Here is a 6,788-nt window from a genome sequence, read left to right as displayed (position 1 = left end):
ATGTTTGTGCTACCTACCCAGACGGATTTGCACAAAGCACTACCACCAAGCAAGTTACTTCTTAGCAAAATTTTAATATAATTTTAACTTTGCTATTCCAAGAGTTCTTATCTCTTCAATCTTATCAGGTTAGTTACTCAGCCTCTGGCCAATTAACCGATTAGTCATTTGTTGTCTGCTTTGGGGGCGATAAATATTGGTGTCTATCAAGGTGGTGATTTATGTCCCTTACTATTCCCTTACTGTCTGTTTATTAACACAAACTTTGTACCCTTCGTAATTTTTTGGACTGCATTTATGAAGATCACTTCTATATCAGGCATTTCTGATTGATGATTGCAATATATTGATTTACTTACTTTAGTCAAATCTCTTCGAGTCTGAAGGTACGGTAAGCTTGTCGAAATGACAGAATACAATCGTAGTAATTTAAGGTAAAGTGAAGAAAGCTATGTTCATGCGTCTTATTTACATTGTAATTACTGGACAACATTATGTTATTTTTGATAGCAGAAAATATAAGATAATTTTTTTTTTCAAAAATTAATTAGAGCCGAGATGGCCCAGTGGTTAGAACGCGTGCATCTTAACCGATGATTTCGGGTTCAAACCCAGGCAGGCACCACTGAATTTACATGTGCTTAATTTGTTTATAATTCATCTCGTGCTCGGCGGTGAAGGAAAACATCGTGAGGAAACCTGCATGTGTCTAATTTCAACGAAATTCTGCCACATGTGTATTCCACCAACCCGCATTGGAGCAGCGTGGTGGAATATGCTCCATACCTTCTCCTCAACGGGAGAGGAGGCCTTAGCCCAGCAGTGGGAAATTTACAGGCTGATTATGTTTTATGTTATGTTAAAAATTAATTAACTTTCTTTTCTTTCTCAATATCAATTATTCGAAAACATAGTTAAATAAACAAAATGGTCTCTGCATGTGTCAGTTGAATTATCTTAAGAGATCTTCTTTTCAGTATTTCTTTTACGGCTAGACGTTATTCGTCGTCTTTTATACTTAGATACATAGGATCTTTTAAAACATATACTTCAAAGCGTATATCTTTCACCCGAATAACATACAAAGATTTCTTTAGACATATATAAAAACCAGGTTCCTTTAAAACCACAATTGTATTTCCAAGCAGTATTCGCAGTATTAAATTGTTCAATCGTAAACCCTTCGATTTTTCTTGTAATCCTCAACCATGTTGGGCTCCATTAAGATGGGCTGCGGATAGCGACTAATGGATTGACTGTAAGGTTCACAGTCCATTACAGCGAACCATTTACCTGTTACAGCAGAATGTTCTCGAACTGAACGATGGAAGGTACTTCTATCTAGCGGTGTCTATCAAACAATCTAAGCTCAAGACTTTGAAAATAAAATATTTTTTTATTATTAGCTTATCCGATGTCACTTACGTCGTTTATTGTTTAATCATTTATTTAATATAGTTGAGTGTACGGTTTGATAGAACTGAACGATAAGAATATTATAAAAAATATGGCTGATACAAATGATATGAAAGTTTTATATTGTTTTAGTTTTATTATGACTTTATGAGTTTAATTATTATGAATATTGTTTCGATATAACTTATAATATTAATCAAATCAAATCAAAATATACTTTATTCGAGTAGGCTTTTACAAGCACTTTTGAATCGTCATTTAAGGAACTATTTAAAGTAAAGCTACCGCCGATTCGGAATGTAGATTCTACCGAGAAGAACCGGCAAGAAACTCAGGAGTTACTCTTTTTCAACATCATCATAATGTAGTTGTAGTTGAAATTTTCCCCCTAGGTAGACGATACAAAAAATATATTTCAGATTTCTAAAATGTTTACATGTTCGCCACAGCATATGCAGACGTGCTTAACAAATAAATCATATTAACTATTTTTATTTTTTAGGAACAACTTCTCGTCCCTCTCTTAGACCGTGATAATTTTCACTCACACTTCAAACCGGAACACGGTAATACTGAGTGCTGCTGTTTGGCAGGAGAATATCTGATGAGTGGGTGGTACCTACCTGGTACAGATACAGTTTGTAATTTGATAGATTTATTTTCGTTTCCATGTAATTTATTTCAGAGAACAATAACTATTGAATTCTTCGGTGGTTCTTTTCAGTAGAAGCTACATTCCATATGTGCTAAATTTTAATTCAATCTTTTAAAATGGCAAAACGACAATACCCGAATAAAGTATATTTTTATTCGATGAATTAAATATTATCTCTACCTATACAAGGCGACCTATGAATATTAAGTCTTAACACAAAAATACAATAAAACTCATCTGTTAAATACCTCTCGCAATCAGTGCTTCCTTTGTTCCATAAAACTAAAAACCAGATTAAGTTCCAGCGAGAACAAACTTATAGTTCCGCGTCCCAGAGTGCCAGTCGTCTCAAGAATTTGAAGACAAACTTTGAAAAATATGGACAGAGTGAAAACTGCAGTTCCGCTATTGCGACTTTAACAATTGACAAGCGGGAACGACTGGAATGACCAGTCAAACTATATATTTATATATAAAACAGTTTCCAAAAAAGAAAGAATATTTTATTGCACCTTGCATTTAATTGCAATATTAAAATGAGAGCTCATCTTATATTGGAAGCAATTGGTTAAATTTAAAAAAAGCTTTTTCCCCTTCGAAGAATTTCCTTTTAAAGCCAAACAATTATATTTATAAATTGTAGTATTCCACGTCGACTACGGTATTATGACGATATTATGTTTGATTAAATATATAAATTAACTTAAATACGTAATAGTAAGTTGTTTTGTTTCACGAAATAATAAATGTCTTAAAATAAACATCATTGGCTTTTACTGATAATATAAATATATATTATTACGAGCTAATGGAATCGTTTGTCGGTGAGGTGTTAATGAAACATGAGTTTATGGCAGCATTACAAACCCAATGCCAACTTGAGCTATGAAATTGGCATTTCGAGAAACATTCCCAGCGAGAAAATTGTTTATACCTCCTTAATTTCTCTCTACTAATTAACTCTATAAAAAACAGTCTTCTCTGAATCGTAACGTTGATTATGCCTTTTGCCTTTAATGTTCGAAGGCAGATGTTTTCATTTATACACAATTTGAATTAAGAATTCTAATTGCCCGTTATTTTTATTTATCGCGCTTATTTAGTAAGTTTTGTCTTGTATAAAATATTAACTTCATATACTTAAAGTGAAATATAAATCTTGTAGTTTAATAAATGATATAATTGAAATAACTGCCACACAAAATCCCAGATAAGAGTCTTGAATTATAAGAATAAAGTTTATATTGAGTGATATATCTTGGAAAAAATAATGGAGGCGCCTCGATGTATCGTCTATAATGATGTGCGTCGAGCACCAAAGGCTAACTGTGCCTTATCTATGGAGACATGATTATTTGAAAAAAAACACAAACAGTATCCAATCTTTGTATTATAACGGGTTTTTCAATAAGGACTTTACAACGTTTTTTCAAGATAAAATGAAAACCATTTAACATATTTCAAAAACTTTATAATCGGGTTGAAGTACATTCAATACATTTATGTATGGAACTCGACTTCGCTCATATGGCCACCTCGGGCACGTTTGCAGCGGTCGATTCGTTGGGCCCAATTTTCCATGACTCGGCCACACATTTCGGCCGACACGGCTGCTATTTCGCGTTCAACGTTAGCTATGAGCTCTTCCAATGTCGGCGGCTTATTAGCAAAGACCAACGACTTGATGTAGCCCCAAAGATCAAGAAAATCTAGAGGCTTTAAATCGCACGAACGAGGCGGCCAATCGACTGGTCCATTCCTTGAGATAACACGCTCACCAAACTTGTTCTTCAATAAATCGATTGTAGCGTGTGCTGTGTGACTTGTGGCGCCGTCCTGTTGAAACCACTATCCAAGTCCATATAGCCATTGAGCCAGAAATGAGCTTCGTCACTGAAGATGATTTTGCGATGAAATTGATCATCTTGGCGCATCCTTTCCAGAGTCCAATCGGAGAACGTACGTCGCTTCGAATGGTCCATCGGCTTTAATTCTTGAGTGAGCCTAATCTTGTATGGGTGTAAAGCAAGATCCTTACGCAAAATTCGCCATAAAGTAGTCTTGCCGATGATCAACTCTTGAGAACGCCGTGGAATGGACTGATGTGGTTCATTTGCTACGGACGCTTCAACGGCAGCGATATTTTCGACACTTCGATCAACCCGTTGTCTCTCTGTTACAGCAACATCACACACCGAACATGTAGACTGAAACTTTTTCACTAAACTTGTTACTGCCTGTCTACTAGGGCGAGAATTACGACCGAAAATCGGAGTTAACGCTCTTAAAGTAGCGGCCACCGACTCCGAATTTCTGTAGTAAATTTTTATGATTTGCAGACGTTTTTCGTTTGTGTACTTCACCATGATGAAAATGTTAACTGTATAAACTGACAGTGACGGTTCGATGTTAAGTGAAAAGGTTAGTTCACAATCTAAATTCAAAATTGTCAAGTCCCTATTGGAAAACCCCTTATATAAATAAATATTTCTTTACTTCACCGAATGCGGTAACATAACATTAATCCGATTCATTTGAAATTTTTCACAATTTAATTGAAGGTATCGGAAAAAAGCTTACAAAAAAAAATCATAGAAGTATTTATTCCTATGATGGGCATTCTAATTTCAGCTCAAAATATTTTCCAGGAAAAAAAATTACATTTCATCATGTAGCTTTAAACCTGTGATGTGTTTTATAAAATAGCTAATCTGAATCGCCTTAACGTTTGATTCAAATTAATGTGTATACACGAACTTTTAAGCTGAAATTCGTCCTTTCAGAGTCTATAAGCCTTTTGAGCCCTCGAGTGCTCTACCTTTTGCTCAGTGATTGGCTACTAATCTGTGACCTAAAATATCGGAAATAACTTGTAACTTGTAGACATTTGAATAGTTTATACGACGACAGTGGTGGTAATAACTATAGAAGTATTTAATTGGATCGTGATAAACAATTGTAATAATTATTATTCATCCTCATCTAATATATAAATGTTACAATTAAGAATTATGAATATACTAAAATAAATGAAAAATATTTTTGGTAGAACATTTTAAATTTTATATTTTTGTAGCAACCGTCAGTAGATACGTAGACGAACCGTACGTTTACAAACTTGCATTTTTCTATCATTCAAATCCCGTATTTATTCGTATCCGTATCATAAAAAAAAACGCTGGACGACGTTATCCTGACCGATTTCGCGATGACCACTCTCAGAAGAGACCTATATGCGGAATAATATATTGCACAAGTTTGAACACCTGTGTAGGTACTCGCTATTCGGTAAATTCGACATGATTGACAATATTTCCGGCCCAGAAGCCACAGATTTACGGCAAATTTAATAGCAGAAAAGCCCATTAACATTAAACCCATATTTGATTGACCTGCCCTTTAATCTAGAACCTCGTGATCTGCAACTTTATATCTAGTTACTACATCAACGAGGCAGGAATTATTACTATTATTTATGTTAATCAGGTAATTTGTATCAGAATTACATTTAAGCAGTAATATTCTGTATAAATTTTTTTTAAATATATTCCAGTCTTAATGAAAAACTATAATCTAGTATTATTTGCTGGGGCATACCTGCAATACAAACGCTAAAATTTTATTACATGGATAAAAGTCGTTTCATACCATCGAGGATCGGCAAATAAAAGCAATGAGATTTGAGTCCGCTCCGCGTGAACGGCATTTTATTTTCAGTATAAATAGTGCAATCGAATCGATTTCCGATCAGAGAAAGTTTGAAACAATAGAAAAAAAATGCTTCAACGCTGTGCACTGCGCTGGTATTCTATCATTTGAAAGGCTCTAATTAACAAGTACGCAAAAAAATTACTGCATCAAATCATGAGCGAATGGGTCAAACTACGGTGGCAAGACAGTTAAACATTACTACTTCCAAAAGGAAATTCGCTTTTCCAAACGTAAATGAATCAGCCAATTACAAATACGAGTAAAAAGTCGGGGCATAAAGGCAATGTTAATTTCCCACTGCAGGGCTAAGGCCTCCTCTCCCATTGAGGAGAAAGTTTGAAGCATATAACACCACGCTGCTCCAATGCGGGTTGGTGGAATACACATGTAGCAGAACTTTGTTGAAAATATACACATGTAGGTTTCTTCACGATGTTTTCCTTCAGCGCCGAGCACGAGATGAATTATAAACCCAAATTAAGCACATGAAAATTCAGTGGTGCTTGCCTGGGTTTGAACCCGGAATCATCGGTAAAGATGCACGCGTTCTAACCACTGGGCCGTCTTGGCTCAGAAGAAGGCAATATTCCTTAATAATTCAATCAATAATAATATATCGAAACGTCTTCAACCAAACCGAAAAAGGAATAGTCGATTAAGCTTCAAGCCCAATCCTTAATACAAGATCAGGTGATAATTCACGAGTGACGTTTTATAGGGTTTACTATAAAACTTTTAAATACATTCAACACATATTAATGGCTAAAATTATTAAATTCGAATTCAATTTAAAGTTTTAATGGGAAAAACTGGAGGCTATAATGTTAATTTATCGTGTTATCGTAGTCTGCACCGCGGAACTAATACCGGTAACTACAAGTTATGCAACTCTACAACACACGTGCCTGCAAAGTTTATAATATGACTCGCAACTTTGCAACTTATCACAGAGCTGCTGAAGTATTACTGCAATCCTCGTTAATAAACTTGTGCATTCGTTAAAATT

The sequence above is a fragment of the Vanessa tameamea genome, chromosome 2 (assembly GCF_037043105.1).
Source record: "Vanessa tameamea isolate UH-Manoa-2023 chromosome 2, ilVanTame1 primary haplotype, whole genome shotgun sequence".
NCBI lineage: Eukaryota > Metazoa > Arthropoda > Insecta > Lepidoptera > Nymphalidae > Vanessa > Vanessa tameamea.
Note: the sequence above shows the minus strand (reverse complement) of the source record.